The 13,880-nt window shown below is 39.0% G+C and overlaps 1 long non-coding RNA gene across 1 annotated transcript in view; it reads right to left on the reverse strand.

Moving 5' to 3' along the window:
* Positions 1-3,110: 3,110 nt before the first annotated feature.
* The window catches only part of LOC135781766 (uncharacterized), a 99,721-nt gene continuing 88,951 nt past the window's right edge, over positions 3,111-13,880 (reverse strand). The window contains exons 3-4 of the long non-coding RNA XR_012335845.1: positions 3,773-3,890; positions 3,111-3,554 (exon numbers count right to left, since the gene is read on the reverse strand). This is a non-coding gene — a long non-coding RNA (uncharacterized lncRNA). The remainder of the gene's footprint in view (positions 3,555-3,772; positions 3,891-13,880) is intronic.

A 13,880-nucleotide genomic window follows, 5' to 3' on the forward strand; every position in this document is an offset into this window, starting at 1 on the left:
TAATCGCAGCTTTGGGTCAAAAAGGTTCGAGCCCAGCATAGGTTAAATCAATAGTTCTCCAACATTATCAGCATGTGGCCCCCCTTGGGTACGGTGCATCCCTTTCGCGGCCCCCACAGAAATTTTTATAAAACATTTTAATTAAACAAAACATTTTAAATTATACATCGTAGTGCTTAGAAGTTAGTAGTAGAAATGGTTAGTAGCCTTAGGTTTAATTACACAGAATTTATGATAAATTAATGTATTTTATATTAAAGAAACTAGCTGAGTTTAGAAAACAGGTTCTAAAGGTTTATTAAATGTGTAGATTAAGTAAATTTAAACTAGGATGTACAAGTGGATGTAAGAAATACAATTAGTGACAGCAACTTATTTTTTAAGGTATACATTGTTGCATGATTTTGCAAAATAAAATAATTTAATTGGTTTCCTAAGTAAACTTAACTTGATGTGTTGTGCATTGTTTGATATCCCTGAGTTTATTGTAGTTGTGGATCTTTCTGGATAAGACAGCAAACATCTGTGGAAAGCGTTTGATAGTTTAAACATGTTCCATCAACTTTTCTGTGTAAATAAGCATCATAAAATATGATATTTGATTTGTCATTTTCTTTTTAATATTGTAAAGTAAACTGATACATATGAAATATGTGTTTATAAAACATGTTCTTTAAACAACAGGCTACACCTTCTGGACAGGTACACCTTAATATTATGATACAGCTTAATGTTACTGTATGGTAATTTATATAATGTTAGATGTAATTAGTGGGTGTGTAAACTGAACAAACATAAATTAATGACTAGATTTAATTTGTCTTTTAAATTTTATTGCTTTGTGTGTTTGTTCCTTGGCAATAGTGTATACCAGTTCAGCGACAAGGCATCTAAAAATTTGTCTTCATAAAATATATAAAACATTCATCATATGTCCTAAAATACAGTTATGATGGCATTGATCTGCCTGCAAGTACATTTTGATAGAATGTGTGGTGTGCTTATTTAAAACATTTCAAAAACAGACTGATGTCAATTCTTTAATTTGCAGTAAATAATTTCACAAGGTTATAATTATAATTTCTAAGTTTGTTCATCTAAATACTGTTGTACTGTAGGAAAGTCCTAGTTCCAGGATTCCCAAATATGCTGTTTTTTATTGTAATGACATCTGACGCAAGTTACATTTTTCCAGATTTTTTGGGGGGAGAAAGTTTAATAATTGTACCTGCTAACACAACAAATAATTATTAACATACAAATGAAACAAACCTGATTGTTTACATTCTCAGTGTTTGGTACTGATCATAGAGAATGGTATTAAGATGCGTTTTGACAGGTGACAAAGACAGGTGTAAATAGGTTAAACGTTTTGAACTCGTCCACTTTTGACCACATCCAGAGGTAGCCAAAAACGCATTAGACTGGATTGCTTTTGTGGTGTAGATGCTCCTGTAGTCGAATGTCGAAAGACCGCCTACTTTCTGGCTATTGGTCTAATGTGATGTACCAGGCACAATGTTTTTTCATTTGACCTGACTTCTAGCTCGAACCCACTGTGTTCGGCACAGCCTTTAGGCTGTCATTTATAAAACTAAAGCGGCTGCTCTCAGCCTCATTTAATTTTTGCCTCATTTTGCGAGCGTGTGACAGTTTCTTCAAGTGCTCTAAAATATCAATTTAAATCCGTTATTTCTCATGCTAGTGTTTTAATGACTCGTCCACAGACCATCCCCTCATTATAAACAAGACAGAGTGGTCGAAAGTGGACAAAAGAGATGGATTAAAACACCAGGTGTGAACGGGAATGTGTCTCTCTCGTCCGCTTGTGATCCGATTAATGAAAACACATCTTAATACCAGGTGTAAACAGCCTAATACTTTCCGGTCATGATGTAAAAATTACGTATATAACCCTCGTTCCCTGAACGAAGGGAACAGAGACGTCATTTCGTGACTGACAAATTGGGAACCATTCTGCTTCAAGAAGCTACTAAAATGACAATTCACTTGGCATGCAAGTGCTGTATTTGTATACCCCGGGCACCACCCCACTGCGCGAGTATTTAACGACCACCAGGTGCAATACCAAATCAGCTATTTTTGCTGAGAAAGCCGAGCATCTAGTGCACGTCTGGTATCAGTGGTGGAACAGCAAACTATGGCAACGGGACGTGACGTATCCGATTTCTTCCTTCAGGGAATGAGGGTTACACATGTAACCGAGATATTCCCTTTCAGTCCATAACTATGTGGCACTCCAGTGCCTGCGTAAACCTTTTGTCTTCTATCTTAAAGAGGCGGAACCTGGGCTTACTGCAGAAAGGCCGGTCACTACATGTTCCTTAACCCACAATAGTGAACTAGGCAAACTGGGAAGGAGGTTACCCTGGGGTGGCGTAACATCCGACAGGTTTTTTACACATGAAAACTCTCTAAGTAACATACTAGAGAGAGAGAGAGAGAGAGAGAGAGAGAGAGAGACGCAGAGCTGGAAAATGTGGTAGAATTAAACTCCACGGAAATACAAACATAGGAACCCAGCGTGGACGCCCAGCCTCACACAGTTTTACAGAGAATACATCTAGTGAGAGGCTGACAGCCGATGCTCCGCATTATTGGCCGCCAAAGCGGTGGAGGAGTACCAGATTTTTGTAAGCATTTTGGTACTTACAGTGTTCCATAATGACTCTATAGTGTAGCACCAAAACGGAGGTGGAAGCCGACACATGGGCTGAATGTCACTGTTTTATCTGTTTAAGGTGAGGGGGGCCCTTGGTCAGTGAATAAAACATGCGACAATGGGTTGTCTCTGGATAGGCAAACAGATCTTTCTGAGTTCTATCCTGCAGACGGAGCATGAGCCCTCCACGAATGCGGCCTCAGCGTGCGCTATACCCAGGCCCGAGAGACAACAATAGTAGTTTGGTCCCGCGAAGCACATTCCCAATTCGTTGGTCACATTGTGACATCGTAATGACCAACTGAAAGGTAACTTAAAACACATTACATTTTCCTGTCTATTTTAATTAAAAAAATTTTTTTATATTTTTATTTATTATACACACAAATACCAGAGTAATTTAATTTTTATGAAAAAAAATGTTTGCTTATTAGAAGAGCCACTCATGAAGATTTTTAGCTGTTGCTGTTTATTTTGCTTTATTGGATTCATCATTCATTTTGGCATTCAATTTATATTATTAAACTAAAGCAGAAAAATATAGTTCCCAAAATTCCCTAAAGTTAGCACCCTATTAAAGTAATGTTTGTGAATTATGCACTACAATCGCTTAAATTATTTTAATAGCTTTCTTATTCAACAGATAATGTTTAAATCAACAGTAATCAAGGCAAAAACTGAAAGACATTTTATGCTAGAAGTATTCTAGTCTATGCACTTTGTTAGTGTGCATTCACAGCTCTCAGTGTAGCCGTAGCTGTACATGATCTCGCTGTTATCGGGACACTTCAGCTTCACTTCTTTAGTGCTGATTTTACTCTCTCGGCAACAAGAGCAGCTGGTCATCATTTTGTTAGCCTCCATGGAATACCTGTGCGGGATTAGAAATAAAAGACAGTCAAATGTGTGTAAACAGATGTCATCTTATTTAGTGGTCTAACAGGAATAACCCCATAACTACATCAGCTATTAACATGTCAGTGTGTTAGGGACTACATATTTGTGCTATGAGTGTCAACAGTAAGAGGTTTTTTGGAGAGCTCATAAGACTTCTTGTTTGTTATTGAACAGGTGCGTGTATGCTCTCACATTGACTGGGTGTCACAGTCACCACTGCAGGAAGTCACTTCTATAGGCCCAATGGAGGTGCAGCCATTAACAAGTATTTGGGTCGTATTCCTCACTCGAACACAGTTACTGTGCTCACCTGACAAGCAAGAAACATGCAAGCTTGTGTCATGAACGATACATCTCATGCATTGTGTTTTATGAAGTGCATGAAATTATTTTCTCATTAAAATGAATATAGGTAGATAATATAGTTACCGTAAAACTTCAAATAATAGCCGAGTCCCAAATAGATGCCTGTCTCTTTTAGACGCCTGGTGTGACGACAGGTTTGGGTAAATAAACTTCTGTCTCAAATAAAGGCCTGGTCTGTTTTTTAGTTTCGGGTTGTATTTAATCTTCTAAGGCCGGTGACACACTGGATGCGTGGCGTGAGCGTCTCAGCTGCGTGGCGTGTCCGTTTTTAATTCGGCTTCCATGTTAACAGGTTAGAGCTTGCAGACTGCCTGCATGAGACGCGTGCTTGCTAGAAATAGAACCGACGCCTATTTTTCACGCCACACGCAAGCGTCTTGGAAGCGTTTCCAGCCAAAATATATGTCACCTATAGCAACAGCAGCGCGTCAGCGCCGAGTCAGGCATGCTTCTGGTATGTACAGACACAGAAAACGCGACGCAGCCGCCACGCAACTGACATGCAACAGATACGCCACGCATCCAGTGTGTCACCGGCCTAAAACCCGTCAGATTGTCTGTTTAAGCCAGTTCTATGGTGCAGATAGCACACGCTTAAGTTTTTATTACCGGTAGATGTCACGTGACAGACGCAGTTGTTCCATTATTCATCACTATGACAACACAACAAGGTTTGTCGTCAGGATTGAAGTGATGATCACAGTAGCGAAGTGGCAATCGGGAGAGTCTGGACTTTTCCCGGTGGGCCGGTAGTGTTTAGAGGCCGCTGAAAATAGCCAGGCTTTCAGTCTTTTGTCATGCATGCACTCCCGCCATACATTGTATTTCCTACGCGGAAACACGATTTATCATATTTAATATGCTGCAGCGCCCAAAATGTATCTGGACTGCTCTCTCTATCAAGCCCGTCTCCCCTGGAGTTCTAAACGAGCGAGCCAATCCCAAAAAAAAGAAAGAGGCTACACAATGCCAATCAGAAAATAGCACTGTTGTATCTTGGTAAGATTTCACGCAACAACCAATAAAAAAGCATATCCCCGTTTGCTTTATTTATGCTGCCAATAATTTAAGACTGTTATTTTTACACAAACTAATTTGTTAAACACATTCAAATTATAAATACAACGTAATATGTGGTAACCTCCTGCTGTCATGCTGGAATAATTAAATTAAAAGCCTTTCTCTTAAAGACGCCTGTCTCTTTTAGACGCCTGGTGTGGCGATAGGTTTGGGAAAATAAAAGCCCGGGCTATTTTTTGAAGTTTTACGGTACTTATCCATTTGCGTCTGATGTCTCGCTTTCCTGCAAGAACACAAATAGAAGTTTCTTCAGACGTCAGCATGACATGTTTATACCCAGGTGAATTGCCATTTCTGTACTGCCAGCAACACTAATGGTACTGATACACAACCGCCCAATGACTGTAAATAATTGAAGATTGCCCCACCCCGTGTTTATAGTATGTCATTGGTTAAGCCCGCAATGTTTTGAACGCCCAGAATGCTTTAAGAAAGAGCCGCAGTGTTTACACGAATTTGGAAAAGTAAACATTGAAATGTTTTGTTTATAGATGGCTACGTGTTAAACTGGTGTTAAGGTGAAGTGTTTTGATATTTTAAAAGTGGTACACTTCCCGTTTAAAGGGTACTTTAACTATGGAGGCTTGTTTTTAATACTTTTACCTTCTAATTATAAAATTAATACATTTGTTGCCTGTTATCCACCTCATAGAAGCCAGGCGCTCCATAGTGTTTTTTTTTTTGTATGGAGCCCTGTCTTAGTCAGTCAATATAAAAGGGCACCTATTATGCAAAATCCACTTTTACAAGGTTTTGGACATAAATGTGTGTGGGCTGTGTATTAACACAACAACCCTACGATGAAAAATAAAACACAACCCTACATGAAAAGTCCATATTAAACCAAAGCATTCTCTTGTTAATGTGATGTCACACTAATAAAGCCCCGTCCTCAGCCACTGACTATGTTTACATGCGGTCAACATTCGGAATAACCTGTTTACATGCGTGAGAAGAGAGAGTTACTCCTGTAAACATGGAATCTGTAATCAATTGGCAATATCCCAATGTAAACATCAACGCAGGTTTAGCGTCTGGATGGACAACCTTAAGATAGGGCTGTCACGGTGATGGAATTTGCCTTGCGGTGATTTTGCATGGCTCACTAGCGTGCTATGCGGTTTTACGCCTTCATTTCTAAAATAAAATTATTATTTAAATCCAGAACAACAAGGTGCACAGATGTAGAAGCAGGGTAGGCTACATATCTAACCCCATAACAAGCTATACTACAGTTAAAAATACTTTTGAAAAAAATAAAAAAATAAATTGAAGAACAATTTCTTTAAAAGGTTTTTTAAGTGCAAATTTACAGAGCATCGGTAAATACAGAACACAGCAGTGTCTTAAAGAAAGGAAACTAGACAGTATTTATGCACCTGTAAATGTGCAAAAGGAATGCAATACAGAAGGCAATGAATATTTATTCATTGCATTTTCAATAGTATATAAGTAGATAAATTAATGTGTATCTATAAAGTATGAAAACGAATAAATCAGTCTTTTGGCTAAATTAAGCTGGATAGATCATTTTTAGTCAGACTGATTTGTCATCATTTCTTAAGTTTAGTACTATCTATAATAACTTACATTATATCCTGAGTTTTACTTGGTCGAAAATATGTAGATATATAGCCCATGCGAGTAAAAAAATACAGAACAAAAAAGGTAAGAGTCAAGAGTTGAGTCAGTTAATAATAAAGCCACCGCCGTTATTGGCTGCAGCTTCCTCATCCACGGAGCGGACGCATATACAAAGAAAAAACCTATAAAGGTTTTTATTTTAAGTGGTTTTAATGCTGGTAAGCAATCAGTTATATTATGGCGTTTTGTTTTTGTGTTGATCAGTTAGATTAAAGTATTTTAATCTAAAAAAATATGGGATAGAAAAGGGGTAACCCAGGGATCATATTCAGGTTTTTAAAAACAGGAATATGAGCATATTTGTGTTTTGCCGGTGTTTACATGGCCGTGTGCGACTGGGTTATTGCAAATATTCCGGTTTTCAATAATTCTCCGCATGACATGAGCTTTGCCTTTATACCTGCGTGGTTAATTTCTAACACACGCCTCCAACTACTCGATGAGCTTTTCCATTCTGTCACAGTCTCCCTCCCTTGCTGAAAAAACCCATGGTTGTTTAAAGAGCTCAGAAACCCAGGCAATCTTCTTCATCTGAAGTCTTCTGGAAAAGATCCTGAAGTCGAATTCTCTCTTGGCTTTCGAGTTTTTAGCAGTGGGATAGCACATTTTAAGATTGCACACATGAGCTGTGCGCACATCTTCTCCTGTAGCTTCTAGTGTTATGCAGTAATTTAAAGGTTAGAGTTGCTTTAACACATGATATGGTCCTTTCATTTTGGGGCTAACTTGGCACTGAATTTTTTTGGTGCACTAGAAAGAGGAAAGTTACAAAGCCATACTCACTGTTTATTCTTGAATGTCACATCTTGTCTTTTTTTGTTGTAGTTGCAGAGCTGTCTGTGTTGGGATCTCCTAATACTCTCTCTTGCATGTGCTTGCAGGTGCTTAAGGTGAGTAACTACATCGTAGAAGGAATCATCAGGAGGGAGACTTTTCTCCTAAGCTGCAGTTTGGCTGGGCTTATACCAATGGTTTAGTGTGAATGGCTGAGTTCATGGCAAAACGTTATTCTGGTAGGAATTGGTCCCACTTACTGTGATTGTCATCTACATAAACTGAAACCATGTTTTTGAGTGTCCTGTTTACTTGTTCTGTCATATTGGTTTGTGTGTGATATGCGGTTGTTAACTTAGGAGTGACTTTCCATTTCATACAGATTTCTTTGAACACAGAGGGCATGAATTGGGATCCTCTGTCAGACAAAATAAAGGAACCCCCAACAGATTAGGATTTCTTTTCTTACAATTTATGCAATATTTTGTGCAGTCGCCTTATGCATTGGAAAAAACTCAGTCCATCGGGTGAAATGGTCAACAAAAACTATCAGGTACTCATTTTGCTGTGTGCTTTTAGGCAGCGGACCCATGATATCAACCGCCAACATTTCATTTGGATGAGTGACAGTAATGGATTCGAGTTTCCCTGCAGGTTTCTGGTTATCATGTTTAAGTGTTTAACACTTCACACATCTCTTGACATGTTGCCTGACATCTGACCACAGTCTAGGCCAAAAACACAACCTCCTAGAGCCATCTATAGGTTTTACAGATTCCTTGATGGCCACTCAAAGGATGAGAATGGTAATGCTCAAGGAGAGTTGGTCTAAGACTGGTAGGAACATACACTCTGTGCTGTGTCTGATCATTTGCCAGTGTCATTTTGCCGTAAAACTTGTCTTTGATTACTTCATATTGTTCTATTTGTGGGATTTATTTGTCGACTATTTCTTGGAATAGTTTAAAAAACTCATCATCCTTATGTTGTTCCTCCCACAAGACAACATTGGTCACTGGAAGTGTTGGACCATCTGTTGCTTGGTATACAAGGTGCATTTGGCTGGGATTGGTGACCTAGACATAGCATCAGGGGCTGCATTGAGTTTTCCCTTACGATATTCAATGACGAAGTTTAATTTTTGAAGTCTCAAAACCCATTGAATAAGACGACTGTTGGCCTTTTTGGATCCCATGACCCATTGCAGGGCTGCATGGTATGTGACTACTGTGAAGAGTTTGTGTTCAATGTAATGTTGGCACTTTTCTTAGGCCCAAACAATTGTCAAACATTCCTTTTTTGTGGCACTGTAGTTAACCTCAGCTCTGTTTAATGTTTGGCTGGAATATGCAGTGACAACTTCATTGTTAGGATCCTTTCGTTGTGTGAGTTGGGCATCCAGTATATAGGATGAAAGGAACCTGAAGATCAGGATGTCCAAGAACAGGAGGTATGATGAGGTTTGCTTTCAGCTAAAAGAAAGTGGTATTAGGTAGGCATCATTTTCTGTTACTGCATTAACTTTACAGTAATCTACACAAAATCTTAGCTTTCCGTCTTTCTTTGGTACCATGACTACAGGTGAATGGCACTTCCTTAGGTAGTTTTCCCTTTTCCTTAAGAGGTAGGCTCATAAGAGGTTCACTGGCATATCCTTGCAGAAATGGACAACCGTTAGTAGGTTCACACTTAAAGTAGTATTACAGTTCACTGACATCAATTTGCAGTCCACTAAAAAATGTTCAAACCCAGGACTATGGCATAAACTAAAGCTTAGGAAGAGATGATAACCACAGGTAATGTAACAGTTTTATCTTGCAGCTAAATAGTGGCCTTTAACATCCTATAGGAGTCTCAGATTGTCTATTGTATAGTAGACCCCGTTCCCACAAAATTACTTAAAGAGGTATTTCCTGTAGTGTCAGACACGGTACTAAATATCTTTAACTCATCTCTAGAATTAGGATACGTTCCAACAGCTTTCAAACTAGCAGTTATTAGACCGCCCATTAAAAAACCAAACCTTGACCAGGGAGATCTTAATAACTTTGGACCAATCTCAAATCTACCTTTTCTTTCTAAAATATTAGAAAAAGTAGTGGCAAGCCAGCAACGCACATTCATAGTTAATAATAATACATATGAAAAGTTCCAATCAGGATTCAGGCCCCACTACAGCACAGAGACAGCACTGCTAAGAGTTACAAATGACCTCCTTTTAACATCCGATCGTGGTGAAATCTCAATCCTTATATTACTAGACCTTAGTGCAGCCTTTGACACAATAGATCACAGAATCTTACTCAATAGACTAGAAAACTATGTTGGCATCAGTGGTCAGGCATTAGCCTGGTTTAGATTGTATCTAATTAATCGATATCACTTTGTTTATGTAAATGAGGAAGAGTCATATCACTCCCCCGTTCAAATTCAAATCATCAGCTCATTAGCAGAGATCTCCATGAACTGAACTGAGGCCGGCAGATAAGAGAGACATACAAAATGTGCAGAGCTGTGGGCCTCCAGAAACGGAGTTGAGAAACACTGTTCTAAGCTAACAGACTGCATTAATATTAGGGACTGGATGGCACAGAGATAAGACAGAGATACTTATTATTGAACCAAATAGCTCCAAACATAATATGTCAGATTACAAGTTGCCCATAGATGGCTGCACGGTGGTGCCATCTTCCACAGTTAACTCTTTCACCACCAGCGTTTTTAAAAAAAGTTGCCAGCCAGCGCCAGCGTTTTTCATGATTTTCACCAAAGTTTAATGCCTTCCAGAAAATGTTTTTCTTTAAATATATAAACATACAATATACCAAATGAAAGAACAGACCCTCTGCTTTCAAACAAAACCGTTTCATCCTACCTTTAGTGGTTCTTTTGCAATCAGCTTTTGAATATGGGTAGGTTTTTGCAAAAACACCACATTTTGAGCAAAAAGCAGAGATAATTCCATTTTTATGAAGGACTTTTCATAGAGATCACATTCAGAGAGATCTTTAAAACAGACACGGACATGCAGCAGCTTGCCATAGGGCAATACTTCCGGTTTTAAAAAGTTGCGGAAGGGCGCCACCTGGTGGATAATAGCGGTATTGTGGAGAGACGGAAAATCTCCTCATTGGCGGGGAAGCGCTTTCTCTTAATTGACGAGATATCTCGTCAATGGCGGGGAAAGAGTTAACAACTTAGGCATGATGTTTGACAGCAATCTATCTTTCGATATTCATATCTCCAACGTCTGCCGCACAACATTCTTCCATCTTAGAAATATCTCAAAAATACGCCATATGCTGTCTGCATCAGATGCAGAAAAGCTTATCAACGCTTTTATGACCTCTAGAATAGACTATTGTAACTCGTTACTCGGGGGATGTCGCAAATCTGACGCAAATCAGGTAAACCAATTACAGCTGGTTCAAAATGACGCCGCAAGAGTGCTTACTCGATCTAAAAAGTATGACCACATAAGTCCAATTCTGGCATCTTTACATTGGCTACCAGTTAAATATTGCATACAATTTAAAATATTACTATCACCTACAAAGCCTTAAATGGCCTAGCACCCTTGTATATTAAAGAATTACTATCAGAATACAATCCACCACGTACACTGCAATCACAAAATTCTGGCCACTTAATTATCCCTAGAATATCAAAAGTGTCTAAAGGTGGTAGATCCTTCTCCTACTTAGCCCCTAATCTCTGGAATGATTTACCAAATAATGTTCGAGTATCAAAAACAGTATATCAATTTAAAGCTTAACTTAAGACATTCTTCTTTAACAAAGCATTCACATAAAATGTCCAGTAAATGTACTTATCCCACAATAGTTAGTTTGTCTAGAACAAAGCACTCACATACCTCATATGGGTAATATACTCATGCCGCAATAGGTAGCCTGTCTGGAATCGAGCGGATTTTAAACCACAATACTGTATGACACTTCCATTACATGCGAACGGCCCCTACGCTAATATAGTTCTGTTTTTCTCTCCCTGTCTCGTCCTCGACCCCAAGGGCAATGAGACAAACAGACCCAGTACCTGCTGCTGTGAAGGTCATCGCACCACTGATCTACTGGCTGTCCTTCAACGTGATGCCCAGCCAGTACGCGACCAACGACCACCGGCTGAACCAGTTTAATCAGCTTACCTATCCCTACCGTGCTTATATATATAAATATATATTTATCTCTCCAAAGGGTTTTTGTCCTTCTAGGAGTTTTCACACAGGGTTTTTCTCCTAGGGGTTTTTTCATCCCCGGGAGAGTCAGCCAACATTGGCTTAACTTAGCACTTTACTGTATACGTTACATTATAACTACGCTCTCTTGTACGGTTTATTCTTAGCCGCTGTATTCTACTTCTTATATTATCTATTGATTATTCTGTGTATTCACCTACATCTACTCATGTAAAGCTGCTTTGAAACAAGTAACAATTGTGAAAAGCGCTATATAAATAAAATAGAATTGAATTGAATTATTGCTGTACTTGTTCAAGGGTTGCAAATTGTTTTAGAAGGCTTTAATGAATAAGTGTGTAACTGGCACCAGTATCCACAATGGCTTTTCCCATCCATGTAGCAAGGCAGACAGTTACTACCAAATGTTGTGGTATGGTCATGGGAGCAAGATTTCTCTGGAGTTCTTTTTGAGGTTGAGTGTTTTTTGAAGAAGTGGTTACAGTGTTATTAGTCAATCGTACACCTGACATTGCAGAGTGGTGGGAAGATTTTGAATGGTTAAAATGCTGACCGGATGACTGTTGGGATGCTGGGGGTGCATACAATGGACAGTTTCCTGGGGAATGTTGTCCATTGCATCTCTAACATAGAACTGGAGGTTTCTCAGTCTGACGGTTGGGTAGTGATTTGACTTCGTAATGAAGCTGTTGCTCATGGTCTGTTGCTCATGGTCTCTCACTAGTTGGTTACCCAGCCTGACCAAATCCTCTACTGTATTCACTAACCCTCGTAGCTGGCTTGCAAAGTAAGGTTTGCTATTCTTTAAGATCATTTTAATGATCTCATTTCCTATAAAATCTGCTTTCCATCTTTTACATAGTGCTCAGTACGTGAATGCAACATCTCTAATTGTTTCTTTCTTACCCTGTATTTTAGGGTGGACTCATTTAGCCAATTCATCCTCATATATTTCGGATAGGAAAGCAGAATGAAATGCTCTCTCAAACTCCTTCCATTTCGCTGTGCTGGAGCAACTGACCTCCCACCACTCTCGTGCAGTGCCATGCAGCATTGTGCGGAGAGTAGCCATGAGATCTGCCTCAGACCAAGGATGAAGAGCTAGAAAATCATGACACTTGGTTAAGTACAATAAAGGATCAACATCATCCATTGGTTGTCCAAACGTGGGGAAGGTTAATCTGATGTGATCACTCTTAATTTTGGGGTTATGTAATAAATTTGGAACAGTTTTGGTTGAGAGGTAATGAATGGCTAGTATCAAGAACTTGAGTGGTTTGAGTTTCCACAGTTTCTCCATGAGAAGCTCAAAATTTTTTATTCAGATCTGCCACACCACGAAGACACTTGTCTGCTTGAATTGCACATTGTTACAATTTTAATATTAGTTGATCAAAGCTTTTCAGAAATGTATCCTTCATCTCTTTTAAGTCCTGCTGGGCCTCCTCTGAAATAATTAATTTCACAGCCTTAAGTAGTTGATAAACTTCAGAAGTCACTTGCTGTTTATCAGCTGTCAGAAGTGTAATGACCTGGGCTGCGTTTCCCGATAACGTTGTCTCTTAGCGCGCTACGAAGACTCTTAAGTTAAACCTTAACTACAGGTATACCTTTTCTAGGCGTGTTTCCCGAACTGTACCTTAGCGGGATTCTTTCTTACGTATGACGTTACCAGGTGCTGTCCATGGCGATGGTGCTGAATAGGTTGATATCGATTGCTCGACAATCAATTATTCACTTTATGTAATAGGGACTTCGCTGCGTTATGAGATAGCGGTGTTATTTATTAAAGAAACATTTCAGAAATAGTTCAAGTTAAATTTATTAGGAATATCTTGTAAAAATATTTCAAACGGCAAACAACTAAATATAAACATTGTATATTTTATTTTATATCAAACGCGTGCAAAACCCGCAACTTCATGTCCAAAAGTATCATGCATAAACTGCTCCAATGCATCCATTATTCCTTTACTTTAAAGGATAATTTATATTAGGGGTTCCCAATAAATGCGTTGCACAGGGCAAAAGTGGGTCATGCAAGTCACCTGGGTTGGCTGTGCATTACACTTAAAATATATAAAAACAAACTGTTGTTCATTAGATCACGCGTTTATTGTGCTTGGACACTGGATGCGCAAGCAGCGCGTTAACAATGCGGATAACGCTTAATGGACGCATTTCTGGAGCCGGGCCTGTCTGTTTACCTTAAATATAACA

The sequence above is a fragment of the Paramisgurnus dabryanus genome, chromosome 23 (genome assembly GCF_030506205.2).
Source record: "Paramisgurnus dabryanus chromosome 23, PD_genome_1.1, whole genome shotgun sequence".
Taxonomy (NCBI): Eukaryota; Metazoa; Chordata; class Actinopteri; order Cypriniformes; family Cobitidae; genus Paramisgurnus; species Paramisgurnus dabryanus.